This window comes from Xenopus tropicalis, chromosome 2 (assembly GCF_000004195.4).
Source record: "Xenopus tropicalis strain Nigerian chromosome 2, UCB_Xtro_10.0, whole genome shotgun sequence".
Lineage (NCBI taxonomy): Eukaryota > Metazoa > Chordata > Amphibia > Anura > Pipidae > Xenopus > Xenopus tropicalis.
Window position 1 is genome coordinate 68,796,964 of NC_030678.2, and position 23,539 is coordinate 68,820,502.

General features: G+C 42.9%; 1 protein-coding gene and 1 long non-coding RNA gene across 3 annotated transcripts in view; one reads left to right on the top strand and one right to left on the bottom strand.

The window, feature by feature from the left end:
- The window catches only part of taf11 (TATA-box binding protein associated factor 11), a 103,292-nt gene that overhangs the window by 62,176 nt on the left and 17,577 nt on the right, over positions 1–23,539 (top strand). The gene's annotated exons all lie outside the window — the stretch shown is intronic.
- LOC105948385 lies at positions 14,424–20,047 on the bottom strand. Its single transcript, XR_001171784.3, has 3 exons — positions 19,743–20,047; positions 15,255–15,300; positions 14,424–14,949 (listed from the first exon to the last, which is right to left on the bottom strand). It is a non-coding gene; the product is annotated as an uncharacterized LOC105948385 (long non-coding RNA).

Here is a 23,539-nt window from a genome sequence, read left to right on the forward strand (position 1 = left end):
AGTCAATGCATTTTTCCAGTTTTCTTAGGTAAAATTAGGTACATCGGCTTATACTCTAGTATAAACGGTACTGAATATAAAGATAAGTAATTAAAAGTAACAATAAAACTTTAGCCTCGCAGAGCAAAGGTTTTGGATGCTGGGGTCAGTGACCCCTATTTAAAAGTTGGAAAGAGGCAGAAGAGAAAGGCAGATAAAGGTTGCTAGCAATAGGAGATTCTATAATATACTAAAAGTTAACTTAAATGTGCAACTTAACGGTGCGCCATTCCTGTCACCCTAAGAAATAATATAATTCCTAATACTTTTCTATCATGTTAGATGAGCAAAATAAACTCAAAATATATAAATTATATACTTTTTTTTTTTTTATTCAGTCTTGGAAGTCACAACTACAGCAAGCAGACAGGTGCCATTTTGTGGGCGCTGTTAAGACAATAACATTGTCTTATCAACCCAAAATGTTGTGTATCCGCCAGAATGGGCTAGGCGTGGATAGACCATGTAGAGGAGGGAGGGGGAATGTGAGGAGACCATTGATAGGAAGTGCTAAATGCAATAGTGGCAGGGCAGGCAAAATAAGATTGAAAGCTAACATTTTTAAATACATTTATAACAGGATTGGTGATTTAATTAACAAAGATTTTATGTTTAATTTGCAAAGGTCTTTTATTATACAGCTTTTTATGTGTGGGTAACAGGTCCACTTTAAGTCCTAGCACAGCTGAACATAAATTTAGATTGGATAGGCTGCAGGGTGAATCCCTCTAGCCCAGCTGCTAATGGAAGCCGGATTTGACCACTCCCCCTTTTTAAACCACACCCATGTTATCACAAGAGCTTTTAAGACCATACCCACATTAATGGTGGTAGCGCAGCAAAATCTCAAATGGTTGGTGCTCTCTGTAGGGATATCCCCCTTCATTCATATGTGAAAGAATTATAATATGTCTTATTAAGACATTCCTTTAAATCCATATGTCTGCTGCTCCCCTGTGGATAGGAGAGCAACCCCCAGCAAATAATTACACACCTTAGGGACCATATAATAACTATTTTACAGATGCTAACAAACTTCCAGAACCAACCCCTGCCAGATTCACCTCCCACAGGCAGCATAAGGCAGGCAGAGTATGGGACACACTGGCAGGGCAGCATAGGGCAGGCAGAGTATGGCACACACAGGTAGCATAGGGCAGGCAGAGTATGGCAATAAAAAATGGATATTGAAAAGATAAAGTTTTAGCTCCCTTCATTGGGGAAAAAACTAAAAATTATCTACAGATGAACTAAGGAACCTTAATGTGTAAGATTTTTGACTATATAAATAATATAATATTAATAATCACCCCTCTTACTAGGGTTCCAGTTCTTTTGAGAAGCAGACAAATAACCCACACCAATAAGTGTATATTAAAATTAATATATTGAGTAGCAATATATATATCTTGTAAAGCTTTCTTTGTGTTTTTTCTATTTGTGTTGCGGGTGGGGGAATCACCTGCTTAAACCATTTATTTTGGAAGTGGGTTCCCTGTGAATAAATCTTTTTTTTTTTTTTTTTTCTTTTTGGAGAAGTTGTTTGGTATTTCTTGTGTATGGGATTAAAGATTGTAGGTACTTACAGGAAAAGTAATTGGTAACGATTTGTCCCCGGACTTCACTCCCTCTGGCATCCGCACCTCGGACAGGATCTTGTGGATGGATGGGGTTCTCCAGGTCATCGGCCACATCGCCTGGTAAGCCGTGCCGGTTCGCCAGATTGTGCAGTACAGCACACGCAGCCACAACGTTGGAAACTTTGGAGGGGCTGTACATGAGGCTGCCTCCTGATTTATCCAGGCAGCGGAACTGGTTTTTAAGGACCCCAAAAGTCCGCTCAATCACAGACCGTGCTCTCACGTGCACACTCTGCCCGTGAACGCGGCCTGTGAATTGCTGTGATGAGCCACCGAGAGCACGGGTAGCCAGCATCTCCTGAAATAAAATAAGATGTAATAAGATGCTGCAAACAAATAAGCTGCTTCCAGTCTCCCTGTGTCAAAACATGGCCCTTTTGCAACAGATGTGACAGTGTGAGACTGATAGGTGACATTACAAGTAGCTGCTTTGACTCTCCCAGCGGCAAAAGAGGGCACTTTACAAATTGCAAATCAAGCTTATGGCAGGCAGGGCCTGGTTTTACAGTGGGATACAGAAAGCAAATGTGGGCAAGTTGTGCTAGATAGGTGACACTACAAGTAGCTGCTTTGAATCTCCCAGTGGCAAAAGAGGGCACTTTACAAATTGCAAAACAAGCTTATGGCAGGCAGGGACTGTAAATACAGTGGGACACAGAACGCAAATGTGGGCAAGTTGTGCTAGATGTGACATAAATACTTACCTAATAGCCACCCGTGAGGCATTTGTCCTGTCTCGAAAGAATGGTAAAGTGCGGCCTGCCTTAGGATGTAAGAGAAGCATTGTGAGAGGAGCCGGGGAACCCAGACACGATGCTCACGATGTTCATATTGCCATCGCACACCCCTTGCACGTTAAGGGAGTGGTAACCCTTTCTGTTGCGGAAAATGTGCTCCCTGTCTTGGGGGGGGGGGGTGTTAAAGCCACATGGGTGCAATCAATTGCACCCAACACATTGGGGATGCCACTTTCCCCATAAAAATGCCTTTTCATGGCGTTCCACTCATTCTGATGTTGGGGGAACAAGATGAAATTCCCGGACACCGAGCGTATGACCCCCCCCCCCCATAAACCCCCCCGACCCTCTGGAAACTGCCAGTGGCCAAAAAGTGCAGGGAGCACAGCAGTTTGACCATCCCGGGGACAGTACAGCTTATGCAAGTCAGTGGTTGCAGGGAAGGTTCAAGCAGCTCATAACAGGCTGGATTTCACTGCCCTATTGAGCCTGTATCGCCTGACCACTTCATCCTCGCTTAAGCCCTCAAAATTGGCCCTTTCCCTGAAAATCCGAGGGCGCATGACTGGGGAAGGCTGAGGGTCTTGCTGTTCCTCCTCCATGTCAAGCATAAACCCCATAGCATACTACATTTTAGGTTTTTCCACTCCAAAATGAAAAATGTGCTCTGCCCAACGCCTCCCCCAATTAGGCGCTAAAATAAGCACAAATTCGCGTGCTAATTAATGCATTTAACGCTTTAGGTGCTTTTGTGAATCATGCGTTCGTATTCTTTTCATTCGCTAATTACCGCATTACGTTAAAACTAACGCACGTGGTTGCACATAAATCAACTCATGCGATGTGCGACTTAACGCACGCGGTAATACAGTAGCGAATGGCGCGTTATTTTTTTGCTTCAATTTTAACGCAAAAAAGTGCAATAAAAATTAATGCACTTTAGTGAATCAGCCCTCATGTGTTTGTGGATCATGCATTAGTATTATTTCTATTCCCTAATTAACACAATGCATTAGAAATAATGCTTTGCGATGATGCGTTTCTTTGTGCATGTGATATGTGGATTAACGCATGCGAAATGACTTTGATGAATGGGTTTTTATCGCATGCTTTTTAACGCAAAACGCATTGTCATCTGTGCACAGAGGTAAATACCAAGAGCGAATGTGGTACTAGACATATAACTATTTGTGTTTAGAAATTATATAAGGGTTACCAGTTACCAGTGGTATGAGAATTGTGACCAAGGGAATGGCCCAGTGCCAAATTTGCTGGGGTTGCTAGTAGATTTGTTAACTATATATCTGGTTGGCTGTTAACAATGTTGCTACAATTTTCTTAAAGAGGACCTGTGACCCAGACATAAAAAGCTGTATAATAAAAGCCCTTTTCAAATTAAACATGAAACCCAAACTCAATTTTTTATTAACACATCCATACCCATTATATAAGCATTTAAAAATCCCAGCTGTCAGTCATATATTGCCTGCCCTGCCTCTATGCCTTAAGGTGGCCATACACGCACCGATATTATCGTACGAAACCTCGTTTCGTACGATAATCGGTGCGTGTATGGCATGTCAGCGAGCCGACCGATATCGCAGGAAGCTGCTGAAATCGGTCGGCTCGCCGATCGGCCAAGTTAGAAAATTTTGATCGGGCGCCATAGAAGGCGCCTGACCAAAATTCTCCCTTCAGAGCTGAATCGGCAGAAGGAGGTAGAAATCCTATTGTTTCTACCTCCTTACCTGCCGATTCAGCCCTGAATGGTGTGTGGCGGATCTGACGATGTTTCGTGCGACCGACGGTCGTACGAAACATCGTGAGATCGCCACGTGTATGGCCAGCTTTAGGCATAGAGGTGGGGCAGAAAGTTACTTTCACTTTCAATTCAAAACTTCTTAGATGTTGCTGCACTCCTCACATTCCCCCTCCCTCCTCAGAATGTAATTGTGTAACCAGTGCATGGACATGGGCATTAGGTCCCCCCATACTGGCACAGAAACAAGATTTTGGCAGGATGCAATGCCTGCTTTGATAAGTGTCCACAAAATGGCACCTGCCTGCTTGCTGCAATTGTGAATTCCAAGGCTGAAGAAAAAAAGATTAAAATAATGTATGTAGTGTATGTAAAGTTTATATTGTTGACAAACACAATAGAAAACAATTTGGAATTATTTCTTAAGATGACAGGTCCCCTTTAAAGGAGAAGAAAAGGCTAGTAAAGAGTTAATCTCAAGCTGCAGGCAAACCTTCTGTTGTCTCAATAGTGCCCTTAAGTCTCCACATATTTCACCTCTTCACCAGAAGCCAAACAGGAAAAAAAAACACTGAGCTGGGTAGAGAAGATCCCCATAATGCAACGCTCCTGTACAGACCCTGCGACCAGATCCTTAGCTTGCACATGTGCACACAGCAGGAGTGCCTGGTTGCCATGGTGACGCAGCCGGCGGGGGGGGGGGGGGGGGATATTCTGCTGGGATCCCTGCTATGTACTGGATGCTTTAACCCCTTCCTGTGCCACTTGTATTGCCACTTGCTAAGTACTTGACACGCCTCTGGTAGGAGATTTTAATCTGAACCTCTTGCAATATACACCAGCAGACGCCAGGTGCGGGGATCAGAGCGGGGGGGGGGTGGGTTGTGTGAGATGGCAGGCAGCAGATGCAGGAATGGGTGGGGGGGGGGTATTGTGTGAGCCGGCAGGCGGCAGATGCAGGAATCAGAGCAGGGGGGGGGTTCGTGACCCGGCAGCTGAGGTGATGGGGGTGGGGGAGTTTGTGAGCCGGCAGCTGAGGCGATCAGAGCGGGGGGGGGGGGGGGGCGGTTTGTGAGTCTGCTGGCTTTTGCTTTTCAGCCCATACAGACATGCTGGACAAGATGGCGGCACCGTTCACTGAAACAAGTATGTAGTTTCTAGTATGTGTCTCTGTAAATCTTTCATTAGGCAAGCCATAAATATAGCGTTTTTACACAGCAATAGTAGTACTATTTAATAGTGTGCTTAACAGATTTTGACTTTCCTTGTCCTTTAAATGTCATGCTTTAATTGTAACAATGTTTTGTTTGCACATAGTAACTTTTATCAATGTAGCGCATGGACACCTGAACACCTCTGCGTGCTACGGAGGAGCAGTTCTATTCTATGAATGTGCAGGTGGTGTGCGACTCCCACCAGCGCATAATGAGTGTGAACTCTGGCTTCCCTGGGAGTTGTCATGACTCTTAAATACTGCGGCAGTCATCTCTCTTTGACCGTTTTCAGCTCAGACTAATGCCAGAGGGCTGGTTGGTTGGTAAGTAAAATGCTATATTTGCACGCTCTAATCAGAACTAATATAGCTATTTATCTCTCCATATATAAATCACATTGAACTGACCATGAACTCATCCAAAAAAAACCCTTTTTTAAAAATGTCCCTAGTTGTCTTGGGCCTGGGTTGCACCTACACTATTTGTTGGACCATAGGAGCTGCAGTTGTCCTACATCCCAGTTCACCGTAACTTTACACAACTTTTAGCATCACCTCAACATATACCACTTAAATATCTAAGCAGGGGTCACACTGGCCCAGCCTTCTCCTCCCACTCCCCAGCTATGGCCCCCACCAGCCCTCTCTTCCCTGCTAACGAACTCCCAGTTCAAACCCCTGTCAAATTCACCTCCCACAGGCAGCATAGGGCAGGCAGAGTATGGCACACACAGGCAACATAGGGCAGGCAGAGTATGCACACACAGGCAACAAAGGGCAGGCAGAGTACTGCCTGTGTGTGCCATACTCTGCCTGCCCTATACTGCCTGTGTGTGCCATACGCTGCCTGCCCTATGCTGTCTGTGTGTGCCATACACAGTACATACATTGACACAGTTGGACAGCACTGATTCAAGAGATCATTAATTATATGTATCTTAATTTTAGGAGATGCAGGATATGGGAATCATCCCTGGTTTATGGTTCCTGTAGCTAATCCACAGTCACCGGGTGAAGTGAGGCACAACATTGCACATAGAAAGACACGTGGAGTTATTGAGCGCACCTTTGGAGTCTTAAAGTCCACATTTTGGTGCCTTTCAAGATCTAATGGATGTGGATAATTCAGGCATGTGCTATACTGAACAATTTTGCTTTAGAGCACAGAGTTTCTCTTCCAGGTGTCTGTGGGACACAGGGACCGTGGGTATAGTATCTACCAGCAGGAGGCAGGACACTAGAAAAGGAAGAAGCCCCTCCTCCCTGCTACTATACCCCTTGTCATTTTCTGAGTGAGCCAGTTTTGTCTAGTGTCCTCAGGAGACAGGATCATCTAACCTCTTTTCTGACTATCTGCGGCCAGATTTAATCTGGCACCAAGGGTTGTCCTATAGGGCCTCAATAGAGTTCCCGCAACAGGCTTCCCCCTACGTGGGATCTCAGCACCGGGGTCAGTAAGCCTCTTATGGAGCGGGCCATACAGGAATCTCTGCCTCTACCTCGAGTGCAGAAGCTGTCCGGTGTCTCTCCCCTCAGTACTGGATCCTCCAGGTCAGTCCCTGTCAGCCCTTCTGTCGGCCCTGGTTCAGCCTTTCCCACAGCCCTGCAGCCTTCGCCTATGCGTTCCACTGCGGGCCGCGATGACGGCATCTCACGCCGTCATTTTCTCGAGTGCCTCCTGTTTCGCGTGCCTTCTGCTTCACGCCACTGCTCCCGCTCTCCATCCTGTTCGGGCGTCTCTGCCACAGCTCCTCCTGAGATGCGATACTCCTCCAGCTCTGCGGTCACCTCTGGACCCCACACAGACACAGGGATGGTATCTATGCAGGAGGGGGCGCTATTAGGGGAATAGAATGAACGGGCAGGGCTGGGACTTTTGGCGGTTACTTGGCTGTTTGTTTCCTTACTGGGCTATCAGGCCAGGGCTGCATACTTCACAGTTGGGGGGCCTCATACTCTCTCTGTGTACTGTGTGGGGGACTGATTCTCCCTGGAAAGCTTCAATATTATATGCATATATAGACTTTCTGATGTACAGTGGTGTGAAAAACTATTTGCCCCCTTCCTGATTTCTTATTCTTTTGCATGTTTTTCACACAAAATGTTTCTGATCATCAAACACATTTAACTATTAGTCAAAGATAACACAAGTAAACACAAAATGCAGTTTTTAAATGAGGGTTTTTATTATTTAGGGAGAAAAAAAATCCAAACCTACATGGCCCTGTGTGAAAAAGTAATTGCCCCCTGAACCTAATAACTGGTTGGGCCACCCTTAGCAGCAATAACTGCAATCAAGCGTTTGCGATAACTTGCAACGAGTTTTTTACAGCGCTCTGGAGGAATTTTGGCCCACTCATCTTTGCAGAATTGTTGTAATTCAGCTTTATTTGAGGGTTTTCTAGCATGAACCGCCTTTTTAAGGTCATGCCACAACATCTCAATAGGATTCAGGTCAGGACTTTGACTAGGCCACTCCAAAGTCTTCATTTTGTTTTTCTTCAGCCATTCAGAGGTGGATTTGCTGGTGTGTTTTGGGTCATTGTCCTGCTGCAGCACCCAAGATCGCTTCAGCTTGAGTTGACGAACAGATGGCCGGACATTCTCCTTCAGGATTTTTTGGTAGACGGTAGAATTCATGGTTCCATCTATCACAGCAAGCCTTCCAGGTCCTGAAGCAGCAAAACAACCCCAGACCATCACACTACCACCACCATATTTTACTGTTGGTATGATGTTCTTTTTCTGAAATGCTGTGTTACTTTTACGCCAGATGTAACGGGACACGCACCTTCCAAAAAGTTCAACTTTTGTCTCGTCGGTCCACAAGGTATTTTCTCAAAAGTCTTGGCAATCATTGAGATGTTTTTTAGCAAAATTGAGACAAGCCATAATGTTCTTTTTGCTTAAAAGTGGTTTGCGCCTTGGAAATCTGCCATGCAGGCCGTTTTTGCCCAGTCTCTTTCTTATGGTGGAGTCGTGAACACTGACCTTAATTGAGGCAAGTGAGGCCTGCAGTTCTTTAGATGTTGTCTTGGGGTCTTTTGTTGCCTCTCGGATGAGTTGTCTCTGCGCTCTTGGGGTAATTTTGGTCGGCCGGCCACTCCTGGGAAGGTTCACCACTGTTCCATGTTTTTGCCATTTGTGGATAATGGCTCTCACTGTGGTTCGCTGGAGTCCCAAAGCTTTAGAAATGGCTTTATAACCTTCAATTACTTTTGTTCTCATGTGTTCCTCAATTTCTTTGGATCTTGGCATGATGTCTAGCTTTTGAGGTGCTTTTGGTCTACTTCTCTGTGTCAGGTAGCTCCTATTTAAGTGCTTTCTTGATTGAAACAGGTGTGGCAGTAATCAGGCCTGGGGGTGACTACAGAAATTGATATTGAAAATTGAAATTGATAAACCACAATTAAGTTATTTTTTAACAAGGGGGGCAATCACTTTTTTACACAGGGCCATGTAGATTTGGAGTTTTTTTTTCTCCCTTAATAACGTAAACCTTCATTTAAAAACTGCATTTTGTGTTCAATTATGTTATCTTTGACTAATAGTTAACGGTTTTTGATGAGCAGAAACATTTAAGTGTGACAAACATGCAAAAGAATAAGAAATCAGGAAGGGGGCAAATAGTTTTTCACACCACTGTATATTGTGCAAAAAAAAAAAAGCAAATACCAGTATATATTTTCTCGTGTGTTACCGCATCAAAGCCAACTTGTCTTTTTTGCTGAGTTTGTTCTTTGCCTGTTTGACCTAGCCTGTACTGTCTCGTGTACCATGGCAGAGGGCATTCCAGAGGGTCCCTTTTCCAGGGGGCCTCCAGTTCCTCAAGGGTCAAATACTTAGCATGCGCCAAGTGCTGCAAGCGTCTCCCATCTGGCAGAAAGGAACCCTTTTGTTCCTCTTGCTCCAAACTCCCGGCTGAGACTCCTTCCCAGGCTCTGGACGTGCTTCCTCCTCCCACTCCAGAGATTCCAGAGGCAGCATCTACTCCCGCAATGGCCTTGGATGCTCAGGCGCAAGCCTCATCTTCCAGCCAGGACCCACATCCCTGGGGGGTCCAACTTTTCTATTTCTATCGGCATTCCAGACAAGGAGCTTTCTCTCCTTGCCTCTCAGATTCGTGACGCCTCTGAATACCTTTGCAAAGCCTCCCTGGACACTGCCCAGGCTATCGGTCGTACTTCAGCTCTCGCTGTAGCGGCACGCTGCTCACTTTGGCTTAAGCTTTGGTCCGCCAACATGTCATCTAAGAAGTCTCTTACTACTATTCACTTCAAGGGTAAGCTTCTCTTTGGGCCAGAGCTTGACAAAATTATTAGTCAGGCTACAGGAGGGAAGAGCACCTTCCTCCCCCAGCCTAGGAACCGTTCGTCCTTTCGTAAGGGTCGCTTCTTTTGTCCCAGGGGCTCCAAGCCCGCCTCTTCCAGAGACTCCACAACCCATCCATGGGTGCACAAGGTTGTATCTTCAGGTTACTGTCTCGAGTTCCGATCCAACCCTCCAAGCAGGTTTTCCATGTCTCTGTCTCAGGACCCCCTCAGACAGTCCGCCTTCTTCTCCATTGTCCAAGACCTGCTGGACGAGAGAGTGATCATGCCGGTTCCCCCAGGAGAGAGGTTTCGGGGATTCTACTCCAACCTTTTCCTCGTCCCAAAGCAAGACGGGTCTTTTCGTCCGATCCTAGACCTCAAGCAGCTAAATTCCTTCCAGTTCTCTCGATTGCAGCCATGGGCCTCAACGAGTATCTTGTGGCCCTGGACATAAGACGCCTACCTCCATGTTCCCATTTTCCTTCCCCACTGGAAATACTTACGATTTGCGGTCAAAAACCTCCACTTCCAATTTACGGCCCTCCCCCTCGGGCTCATTTCAGCACCGCGCATTTTCACCAAGATAATGGCGGCTGCGGCGGCATCCCTCAGGTCTCAAGGGGTCTCCATCACACCATAACTTGACGACCTCCTTCTCAAAGCCCCATCTCCTTCTGTGGCGACATCTCAGCTGAGCCTGGTCACAGCAACTCTGACCTCTCTGGGCTGGAAGATCAACCCCATCTCGCCCATCTTCGACACCGCACAGCAGAGAGTGTTCCTCCCCCCAGAGAAGATATCTCAAATCCAGGACCTGACTTGTCGTCCGATCCAATCTTCATCCCCCTCCATCCGCTTTGCGATGCAAGTTCTGGGATCCATGGTCTCCTCCATAGAGGCTGTTCCCTTCGCGCAGTTTCACCTGGATCACCTAGATCAGTGGACCCGCAACAGCCTGTCCCAACGGATTCAGATTCTCCCCAGGACGAGACTCTCTCTCGCATGGTGGCTCGACGCATCTCACCTAGCCAAAGGACGTCCTCTCCAGGAACCAAACTGGCGCCTTCTCACTACAGATGCCAGCCTCAAGGGTTGGGTTGCTGTTCTGGACCATTTCTCGGCCCAGGGGACTTGGTCAAAATCCGAAGCCCGTCTACCCATCAATATTCTGGAGATCAGGGTAGTTCGCCTGGCTCTGCTCCACTGGCAACATCTTCTCAAGGGTCAGGCCATCAAGGTGCAATCCGACAATGCCACCACTGTCGCCTATCTGAATCACCAGGGCGGTACCCGAAGCCGCTAGGCTCTCAAGGAGGTCAGCCAGATTCTGACCTAGGCCGAGGCCCTCGAGGCTCGACTGACGGCTGTCTACATTCCCAGCCTCGAAAAAAAAAAACTATTTACAAAACCATAAGTAATGTAATAAAGGTTTCTTTAAAAAATAAACTATTTACAAGTCCTTTCTAGCCTTAAGCTCAGAAATGTCCTGCTGGATTCGGACTATAGCGGACTTGATAGAGGCTATGTCCTCCTAAATGGAGCGAAGACATGGGTCCGACCGCTCAGGTGTTGTCTGGGTCCCCACATCTTCGCTCTCATGTGATGTTCCCTGAGGAGCTTCCACCTCCCAGTCATCCCAGTCCAGTTGAGCCACTGGGGCCTCTGGAGACTCTGAATTTTGTGGAGCCTCTGGACCCCCAGCTACATCATCTTGCGTAAGTTCTGCGAAATAATATTAAAAGATGTTGTTTTAATATATTATACATATTTATACATTTATCCATACATATACTGTATATCTACAATGTATCAACAGGCACTCACGTAAAAATTAAATGTAAATGCCTGGGTGCAGTCCAGAAAAGAATAGTGTAGCAAAAAACAAAAAGGTACCGCACTCACAGGACTTAAACAGGAAGCAAAAATATTTATTCCAGAATTATATCTAATGTTTCGGCTGCCACTGCAGCCTTTCTCAAAGACAAAGTGAAACAGTGAATGTGCACTAATAAACACAAAAATGGTGCGAAAACAGTGACGTCATAGTGTGAGGGATACACATAAAATACATTATATACCAATGTAAGTAAATCATAGATAAAAACAAGCAGTGAAGCATTACAAACACATTAAAATCAGTGTAAACACACAAAAGATATCAAATAGCATATAGACAAGGAGAGAAACCAGGAAAGAAACACGTAAGGTGGCTGGTGCACTCTAAGGTAGAACTGTAACTCACTCTCACATGGAGCTATTAGATCGCTAATAATACGGAAGCTCATACCACATATCGGATCATATACATATACTGTATACATACCTCCCCCCTTGGCAATTTTTGACCACGCCCCAATTAACATACCCCATTTTTTCTAAAAATACTCCTTTTATATAGTTGTAATGGTGGGATCAGACGCAAATGTGCTATACCCTCATACTGTACTAACTAAGGAAAACAATATAGCAACTCCTACATATAAAATACAAATAGAGAGAGAAGGCAGTCAGTTATAAGTGAGTTATAACTATGTACCAGCTTTGCCCCCCATACACAGTGCCCCCAATGGCCCAATAGACAGTGCCCCCCATAGACAGTTCCCCCCTGATAGAAAGTGCCCCTCATAGACAGAACCCCCCCCATAGAAAGTGCCCCTCATAGACAGAACCCCCCCCATAGAAAGTGCCCCCAATTGACCCCATAGACAGTGCCTCTACGCGCGGGGCGCAACCTTATAAAAGGGCCTGTCGCAGCTGGGCAAGGAGCCAGAGCACCCGGCTTCAGCCAGCGCATTCCGCTATCACGGATAGTTCCATGAATGTCCTGCATTTCCGTAATCTATTACATATGCACATACATACAGATCTATATATACTTATTTATGCATATGTGTATATATAGACACATGTATATATGTTTTGGTAAATAGATGTGTGTGTGTGTGTGTATATATATATGTATATGTATGTATATATGTATATCTCTTCAATAATGGAACAGGCACTCACGTTAAAGCAATAAAGCAATCAAAATTGCCTGGGTGCAGTGTGAAAAAAATGCAATAATGTATCAAAAAATGGAAGGTACCGCACTCACAATCATTGTTGCTAGGGTAATTTGGACCATAGCAACCAGATTGCTACAATTGGTAACTGAAAAGCAGTAGAATTAAAATGTAAATAATGGAAGTTATGCATCTAATATGTGACAATACAATTTAAGGCACGTCACCATGTGAACTAACCCAAAATTGTGCATTCTGATTATTGTGATCGGTCTCATGTAAATCCAAATGTCCTTCATTTTACAGGACAACCTGAGAAAATGTTGAATATGGATACTAAAGTTAATTGTTTATAAGGTAAGTGGTTTTTGTGTTATTTAGGGTGTTTGGTGGTGGTCGCATTATCAAAAACTAATTGTTGACATTTTAATTCTTTCTCTCTCTCTCTTGTATATTTAACCAGTTCATGATCAACTTATGTTTCAACCGGAGATTGTTACCTTATTCAGTTTAATCTGTTCATTATCATCTTGCACTTAAAACAGAGATTTTCCCTATATGTTTAAAGGTCAGAATACACTTTAATAGAAGTTGACATGTTAAACCAATATTTTCACCAGTTGCCCTCCCTTAATATAACAGCTTATTGAAGGCAAAACAAAGATAACAACTAATTACTAGCTTTGCTTAAACCAGTGCTGTCCAACTGCTGGCCCGCGGGCCGCATGCAGCCCGCAACCCCCCTCTGTGTGGCCCCCACCTGTCTGGCTGCTTTAAAGGCTTACTTTTGAGTAAGCTTTAAATGGTATCAGTACTGAGATTACCTGGCCCCCTGCATTGCTCTCACCTCAGATTCAGGCTGTAATCCCCCTGTATTGTTTAAATATGCAATCCCCTGTATGTTCACACCTTTTAATCTCTGCATTGTTCACCCTCTGCATTGTTCACACCTCAGACTGTAATCACCCACATTGTACATCTGTTCACATCTGTATGTACTGCCTGACCTATGCTGCCTGTGTGTATGGCACACACAGGCAGCATAGGGTAGGCAGAGTATGGCACACAGGCAGCATAGGGCAGGGAGGGTATGGCTCACACAGGCAGGGTAGGGCAGGCAGAGCATGGCACACAGGCAGCTAAAGGCAGTATGTGTGCAGCATAAGGCAGGCAGTGTGCTGCCTATGCGTGCTATACTCTGCCTGCCCTATGCTGCCTGTGTGTCCCATACTCTGTCTGTCCTATGCTGCCTGCGGGAGGTGAACCTGGCAGGGGTTTGATCTGGGAGTTTGTTAGCAGTTGGAAATAGCCATTAAATGATCCCTAAGGTGTGTAATTATGTGCTGGGGGTTGCTGTGCTATCCACAGGGGAGGTGGAGGAGGCATATGGATTTAAGGGTGTGTATTTGTTACATAATATAATTCTTTCACATATCAATGATGGTTGATATCCCCGCAGTGAGAACCAAGCATTTGGGTTTTTACTGCACTACCAGCATTGTGATAAAATGGGTGTGGTTTGAAGTGGGTGTGGTTAAAAAGGAGTGACCAAAACTGGTTTCCATTATCGGCCCTCCACCATGTATACTAGAAATTCTCCTTAAACAAGAGTTAATTTCTAATACATTGACCATGTGTCCTTTAATTCTAGTAGTAAATAAGACAAACCACAAAGTTTCGTTTTTTAACAAACGAAAAAAATTAACAAAACACAACAAACATATAAACTTTTATTATAGCATTCTGAAAAAAGAATTTTACAGGTCTGTGAGCCTAGGGGGCCTTATATGTCTCCCACCCCTTGTTCTGGCACCCCTGGGGACAGTAGGAGCAACCTGTATTGCTTCTTCGGCTTCTACAATAGTTTGGGTGGATGCACTCATGCTGCTGCTTGCCACCCCCCGCATATTTTCTGCTATGTTTGTTAAAATGCTATTTGTTTCTTGCCAAACACCAATCATGCTGTCCAAACGGTCGAGCGTTAGGAGCTGCACGTTGTGGATGTTTGATAGGTGGCGAGACACATGCCTCCACTTTTTTTTTTCCTCATCATGTAGGCTTTGGCTAGCTGGGCTTAGTCCTGTCCTGATGGGCGTGCAGGAGTCCGCCTTCTGGCAGTGAAGCGCCCTGGAAATCACGTGCCAGTTGCAGGACCCACTGTCAGCAGATACTTCGCGAGATGTTGAAGCACCTTCCTCCTGTGCTACTGAGCCGGTGGCTTCCTCACAGTGAGTTTCATTTTTCTTTAAATAAAGGAAAAAAATGTAAGTTATTTCAAAATATTCAATAACACACACATACTTTGTTGGCAAACATACAAACACAAATATGCACAGTGTTAGACACACACACTCACTCCTACACACATGAACAAGACAGATGAACACACTCACTCACTCTTACACACATGAACAAGACAGATGAACACACTCACACACACACACACACACACATAAACAAGATAAATATAAACACTCACACATACAAGTTGGCACACACAATTTGCAAAGTTGGCCTATTGATTGTACAAAGTATTATAAGAATATACCTGGCTTATCGACAGAAAAAGTCCACAGTCTCTAGTGTGATGAATTCTGAAAGAAAATAATATAAAATTATATAATTGTCACAATTGCTAATTTTCTCATCAACACGAATACGTGACCAATAATAACCTTCGCCATTACTTTCTTCCTCTTGTAGGTCTCTGCCCACTTCACAGACTGCTTCTTCATGTTGCTCAAGATGTTGCTGAACAACTATGCAAAATAAATTATTATTTTTTTTTTAATTTATACAGACTGTTTTTGTATACAACACACTGGTTAGAGGCCATGAAAGTTTTGCAACTGTATGTGGCTGGGGGCAGGGCAGCTGAAATAATGTAAGCAAACGTGTATATGTGTTTGTCAGGTGTGTGGTGATGCAAGAGGCCAACAGTGCTAACATGCCTTACAGTAAAACATAAGCAACTGAAGAAGGGGAGGGGCTCCTAGTAAGTAGAAGGCTAATGGCAGATACATCAATACAGCACAAGGCAGTTACACCCAATAGTGCTTCCTTGCCTTACAGTAAAACATAAGCAACTGAAGAAGGGGAGGGGCTGCTAGTAAGAAGATGGCTAATGGCAGATACAACAATATAGATATATATGTATAATACAGTGCTGACAGACTGTAAAATGAAAAAAATAAAAGAAACTTACCTTGTAGGTCAGTGTCTGTTTGACCAGAAATCCCCTCTACCACATCTGGGCCAATAACTTTCTTTAAGTCTTCTTCATAATCCAGGTATTTAAGATTGATTGGTGGCCCCCCCTCCAATGCCTCTGGCATACTTGGCCTCTTGGCCCATTTTTTTTTTAAGTTTGCCCTTCACACCATTCAGCCTCTTTTTACAGTTCATCACTGTTCATTGATGAAAAGAGACTGCATTGACTGCAGTTACAATCTTGTCCCACAAAAACGATTTGCGGGCCATTGCAGTCTTCTGAGCATCCTGCCCAAAGAGCTCTCTCCAGTGGGTGACTGCCCCATGAATAAGAGCACAGTTTTCATTAAGAAAACTTTACATTTCTAACTCTTTTTTGTCTGCTCCTGATGCAGCCTCTCCTTCTGCTTGCTGCTGGTCAGGACTTGACATCTTCCCAAATCTCTCTTGGCTCTATCTCTTTCTCTCGTGGCTCTGTCTCTCTCTCCTACTGAGACTCCTGTCAATTGTTTACAGTGCCACAGTAACTTATATAGGAATCCAGTCAATCCATCAGTGGGATGTCTTCTGTGAAATAGCAGGTGTGTATTGGCCATACATTTTGATTAGATTCTATTTGCAGAGTGTAGTATATAAAGTGTAGTTTATAAAGTTTTTAAGAAGGATTTTTGTTTTTGATTACTATTTTATTGGCAGGGTGTAACTTTGAATAAAGTTGCTCAAGTTTTGAAGAAGCATATCAGCCCATATATTTGTCATTAAAATTGGCAATAATATTAGCCATAAAACAATTTTCTAGCATGTATAGTCGCTAACTTAAACACCATAAAGGTAGACTATTTTATAGCAAGAATAGTCCCAAAGTTAATTTTGTTGCCAGAATATTCGCAACTCGCTAAAATTAACGCCAACGTAAATTGGAACGTTTGCCTAATTAACGCAAATAATCGCAGTGATTTACACGCACATCGCTGCTTAGTAACTTTGACGCGGCGAATATTCTGGCAACAGAATATTCGCTGCGATAACCTGCGGAAACTCTTACACAATTTAACACACTTTAGTGAACGGACTGTGTTGTGCCAAGACTTTTTTAGACTATTGCATTACTATTTTGAACACTCTGGCATAATTATTTGTTTTTTTTTTTTTCAGCAATCTGGCCTATGTGGAAGTAAATATGCATACAAGGTTTATGTTTAAAAACACTTAGTAGTGGGAAAGAACTGTGTGACTAAATTGCATCAACAAAATTTTGATTGCATTTAACATAAACAAACCACAAAATATACAAAAATGTGTATACTCCAAACTTACCCTGGTCAAACTTATGTCTGTATAATATTGTTGCACAGAAGTTTTTGTTACCGTTTGTATTATGCTCATTCTGCCTGAGAAGTGCTTTAAGTAATTTAGGTGTTCACGAGTCTTGAATAAGTAAGCTAACACTGATATGTTTCATAAACAAGTCTTTTGATAATAAGCTATCACTAATCTGCTTCTCTTAGAGGGCTATTATATAAGGATACAGGCAGTGATGATGATACCAATTGTGCTATGATAATAGCATGAGAGCAATGTCTGGAACATGAGATCTGGGCCATGTTCCAAGTAGGCCCAAGGCAAGCCTGCGAGGCCCCCATGTTTGGCCCCCACCCTAGGCACATGCCTCTTTTGCCTACACCTAATTCTGATGGTTCATGCAGGTACATTGGCAGAACCTAACGTTTGGATGTGTTGTACCTGTCAAAGTGCACACTCTTGACAATGCCACATAATTCATGTGTATCTAATTCCATTAATAATGGAATGTGCCCCAGTACTTCATGGTGTGGGAGTATTTTAGATGTATTAGGAGTTATATGTATTACAAAGTAAACGTGGTATTATCATTATGTAACTGATTGATGACTGTGCATAGTAAGTACATAGAACTAATTTGGTAGAATCTTCGTCCTGTGTATAAAAGTACCTAAGTGCCACTTCCGGGTTTGCTCCCCGCTCGGCTCCAACCCCTGGACAACGAGCAGAGGCAGGGACCAAGTGGCCCCTGGGACGCTGTTTGTGCGTGCCTGACACTTCCTGCTCCCCCTCCCTCCCCCCGCCCTCTGAAGACTCACCATCCCAGAGGATCTGTGTCACTGCTTGTCCCAGGTAAGTGTTAAAAAAACACACATACACACACATAATACACTAATACACACTTATACTCACACAAACACATACATTTTGGGGGGGGGTTTGGGGAGTTTCACACATTCACAGCACTTACAGCACTCACACTTACTTGTACACACATGCGTACACAACACATTTTACCTATTGTACACACACACACACTTATGTCATTTTGTAGTTTTGTTTTGTTTTTTTTTTAGCGCATCGTTTTTATTCTTGCCTGAAAAAATTGTTTTATTGCCATTGCGGATAGTGTATTCGCTAACCGCACTGCGCATTACGTTTTGTGTATTATTTTGGTGTTTTTATTATATTTTCTGTGATTTTATTGCATTTTCAGTTATGCATAGTTGTTGTTTGCTTTATTTTGTCTGTAAAATTTATTTGCCCAAACCAAAATACCCAAACTGTAATCCTGACTGCAGATATCACTAGGGAAAAAACCCATTGATTTTAGTGATTTTTTCTTTTTGAATTGTAGCAATTTTACTGCATTTCACATTGTTCTTTGCACATGGGCATTTTGTCTGCTGTATTTCAATTTGACTTCCTCTGTACCCCACGTAGTTTGGTAAATCTATGCAAATAGGGCATCAAACTGTCCAGTAGACCCCTGGCGCTCATATTTAGAATGTTGGTACATTACAAAATGTGGGGGTACATAATGAAGTAAATTGCAAGCTTTGTGACAATTTTCAGAAATGTCATAAAAACCATTCCGTTAAGCATAGCTTTGTAGTTTGGTAGTTTGCAGTAGAAAGATTTATTTACCCATTTTTGTTTTGTCAGAATGTGTACTTTCGGAAAATATATGGTTTTCTAGAGTCTCCATACTGTTAGGGGGTCTTATGGCACATAATACACATGCCGGTATCTTACATTGCAGCGTATTCACTTTGTATACACTAACTTCCTTTTGGGGTCTCTAAATGCCAGATACATCAGTGATCCTGTGCACAGTGGGTATCAAACTGTTCAGTGGACCCTTGGCTTTCATATTTAGAATGTGTTTTCTTGGTTATGTGGGTGGTAAGGTGCTTGAAAGTGGAAGGTTTGATGCGATTTTCAGGTATTTCATCAAAACTGGCAATTTTGGGCAAGCATTGTGACTCTGTAGTTTGGAGTAGAAAGACATGGATACCCATTTAGAATTTTCCCGAATGTGTACTTTCCGAAAATATATGGTTTGGGGGGTCAAAGTGTTTTTTTGTGTTTTTACCCCACAGAAAATGCCGTAATCAAGTTGAATTTTCAGTCGATAGAGATCTCCGGGGCAATTTGTATGTACTAACTTCCTTTTGGAGTCTCTAAATTCCAGATACTTTGGTAATCCTATGCACAATGGGCATCAAACTGTTCGGTGGACCCTTGGCTTTCATATTTAGGATGTGTTTTCTTGGTACCTAATGCTATGTAGGAGATAATAACTACCGAATCCCAAAAAAGTGTGTGAAAGGCTAATTTGCTTAATGTATCACCACGTGCTGTAATGTTAAATGCTCACCAGATAGCAATATTGAATAGGCAAATAGAAATTTCTGATTCAACTTGTAGCCGTCTCCTCGCATATAGGCACAAAATGGAAGAGAAAGCAGCAAATAGTGCAAATCATTTATTATAAGTAACAGAATAAAAAGGATCTACTTACACAGTGTAGATAATGTACAGGCTTTCAGAAAACTCGACACGTTTCAAGTACTGGCGGTACGCTTTCTCAAGAGTGTTTACAGTGTGGCCTCCTTAGGGCCTTTTTATACAGTGCTACAGCATGGGGTGAGTGCCCATCCCCCTCGTAGTAGATGTGGCTGGTAATGATGACATCACCACTAGTGTGTGAAGTAAGCCCCTGCTGGCCACAATTGGGAAGTGCAAGGGATCTGTCCCTCCTCCAATAACTCAGAAAGGGCAGATTAGAAGAGTAGAGCGTTGCTTTAGCAACGCGTCACTGAACGAACTGAGGGCAGTCTCTTAGTGTATAATAACCAAGAGCTGCGCCCCAAGGGGTAAGGAAAGTGCAGAAGTAAGCGCTATTAACGGAACAGAAATCGCGTTGCCATAGTAACGCGTCTGTAACCCCAACGGGTTAAGGCAATGCTGCTATGTTTGGAGAGCCCCTTAAAGGAGGAGATATCCGGTGGGGGCTAATAATAATACGGGAGTAAATACTCTAAATATGGTAAAGACTGGAGTAGCGAGCTGTAAACGCTAGTGGAGGCAAAGACGCATTGCCATAGCAACGAGTCTATAAGCGCATCGGGCTGTGGCAATAAAACTATAGTGGGAAAGCCTATCAAAGGTGGAGTAGTAAGGGGGGGGCTAACAATTAACGGGAGTAAGAGTCTTTCACCACTCTAAATGTGGTGAAGGCGACACGCGTTGTCATAACAACGCGTGTATAATGGGCAAATTGTAAGTGCAGTAAAACTGTACCTATAGTATCCCATGCATATCAAGATGCTAGTAGGTGTGTTAAAACTAATGAGTATGTTAAAATGAAATTAAAACATTATTTAAAAAATTTTCTTAAAATTTTTTCCAAAATTTTTTTAAAAAATGTAAAAAAAAAATATTTTTTTTTTTCCCCTTAAAAATTGTTTCAATAAATTATTTCAACAACAATTACTTCCATAAAAATCAAAATGCAGCCAAATCTAGATCCACATTAAGTCCTTCAGGATGCAGTGTATTCAGTTTGAAAATCCAATAGGTTTCACGCTGTCTAAGTCTAGTAAATCTGTCCCCCCCTCTTAATTTTGAAGACATATGTTCAAGTCCCATAAAGAAAATCCCTTTCGGGTCACTATTATGGAACGGTTTAAAGTGTCTGGATACTCCATGGTTCATCCTCCCTGCTTTAATGTTGCGAATGTGTTCATTAACCCTAACCCCCACCGATCTTACGGTTCGCCCCACATAAAATTTATTACAGGGACAAATGAGTATATAAACCACGTATATAGTACAACAATTAATGAAGGTCTTTGGGGGTGGAATATCCCTCACAATGTGTTTCCTAGGCATGACATAGGAACAGGATGCGCAGAGTTTCTTACCGCATTTATAAGTGCCCTTAAGGCCAAATGCATTTTGTTTGGTGTGTGGATGATCTCGGCCCCAGACCTTAGAAGGTGCTATTATGTTACTAATGGTTCTGGATTTACGGAAGCATACCTTAGGGGTTTGTTTACACAAATTACCCAGTAAAGGGTCTGCCGACACAATGTTCCAGTGTCTATGGATAATCTTGCGGATGTGATGTGCAGAGTTGTTAAATTTAGTGTAGAAATTAAAATTAAAGTCATGGGGAGAGGACACATCCTTATGTTTCTTGACTAACAAGGTCTCTCTATCTTTATTAATAGCTGTTAGCTCTGCCTCGTTTAACCAGGAGGGTTTGTATCCCTTTTCCAAAAATCTCTCTTTTAGAACACCACATTCCTTAAAGAAATCACCTGGCCTTGAACAATTTCTCTTTGCTCTTAAGAATTGTCCTTTGGGGATATTTTTTATGCATTGTTTGTGATGACTGCTGGTGGTATGGAGTAACCCATTCCGATCGGTGGGTTTGCGGTATAATTTGGTTTCTATCCTATCGTTGGCAATGAACAGCGTGAGATCTAAAAAATCTACTGTAGTAGTGTCAATGTTGGCAGTAAAGGTTAGATTAAAGGTATTGGTGTTGATATGCTTAATAAATAAATCAGCAAGTTCCTTAGGGCCATCCCAAATAAAAAGTAGGTCATCAATTTAGCGTGTATAAAGGATGATGTGTTGATTAAACTTAGATGAACCCCAGATGTAACCATCCTCCCAGAAAGACATGTATAAATTGGCATATGAGGGTGCAATTTTACTCCCCATTGCGGTACCTTGTTTTTGCAAGTAGAATGTATCATTGAAAATAAAGTAATTATGTGTAAGAATGTAAGCTATGCTATCAGTTAGGAAGGATTGGAGATTTGAAGGTAGATCACTGTCCATCTCCAATTTGGATTTAATGGCCTCTATGCCTTTTATATGTGGAATGTTCGTGTAAAGGGCAGATACATCACACGTAATCAATGTGTATGTGTTCTTCCAACTAATGCTCTTTAGTTTGTTGAGCAAATCAACTGTATCCCGTAAATAAGATCTTTGTTTAATGACTACTTCCTGTAGGAAATGGTCAACGAATTCTGAGAGATTACTTGTGAGTGAGTTGATACCAGAGATGATGGGCCTCCCTGGTAGCTCAAGAGGATTCTTGTGAATTTTAGGAAGGTGGTAATAAATGGCAATCCTAGGATGTCGTGTAAAAAGGAAGTTATATTCTTTGTCCTGTATGGTATTGGCAGACCTAGCTGTTCTCAATAAGTTATCCAATTCCTTAGTGTATGAATTGGTAGGGTCCAGTACCAGTCTTTCATAGACAGTAACATCCCCAAGGATTCTGTCCGCTTCTTCTTTATAATAATCACTAATATTCTGAATGACTATCCCCCCTCCTTTGTCAGCTTGTTTGATAACTATGGAACCATCTGTCATAAGATTCTGTAGGGCAAACTTTTCCTCACGTGTGAGGTTGTTTTTGAAATTGGGAGATGTGGTGAAGAGCATATCAAAATCACGTTGTACCAGTTTTTGAAACATCCTGATGTGTTCCCCCTGAGCATCCTTAGGATAAAAATTATTTTTGTTATAACATTTAAACCTCTTAACGGGATCAGGGTTTGTATCTATTTGAGGAGAATCTATAGGGGCTCTTGTAAGGTTATATCTCTTTAATGTAAGTTGTCGTGTAAATTTATGTAGGTCTATATATAACTCAAATTTGTTTGGCCCCTTACTGGGGGCAAACTTGAGGCCCTTATTAAGGACTCTGGTTTCATTCATAGAAAGGATTTTGTTTGATAAGTTAAAGATGGGAGTGACACTTAGCTGCGATAATCTCTTTTTCTGCACCCTCTGTCCTGCTCGAGTTCCTCTATATGTTCCGCCCCCCTCTTTTGCCCTCTTGGTACTGGGAATGAGTGAAAATCCCTTTTTTTTTTTTTTTACATTTTTTAAAAAAATTTTGGAAAAATGTTAAGAAAAATTTTTAAATAACGTTTTAATTTCATTTTAACATACTCATTAGTTTTAACACACCTACTAGCATCTTGATATGCATGGGATACTATAGGTACAGTTTTACTGCACTTACAATTTGCCCATTATACGCGCGTTGTTATGACATTTAGAGTGGTGAAAGACTCTTACTCCCGTTAATTGTTAGCCCCCCCCTTACTACTCCACCTTTGAGGGGCTTTCCCACTATAGTTTTATTGCCACAGCCCGATGCGCTCATAGACTCGTTGCTATGGCAACGCGTCTTTGCCTCCACTAGCGTTTACAGCTCGCTACTCCAGTCTTTACCATATTTAGAGTATTTACTCCCGTATTATTATTAGCCCCCACCGGATATGT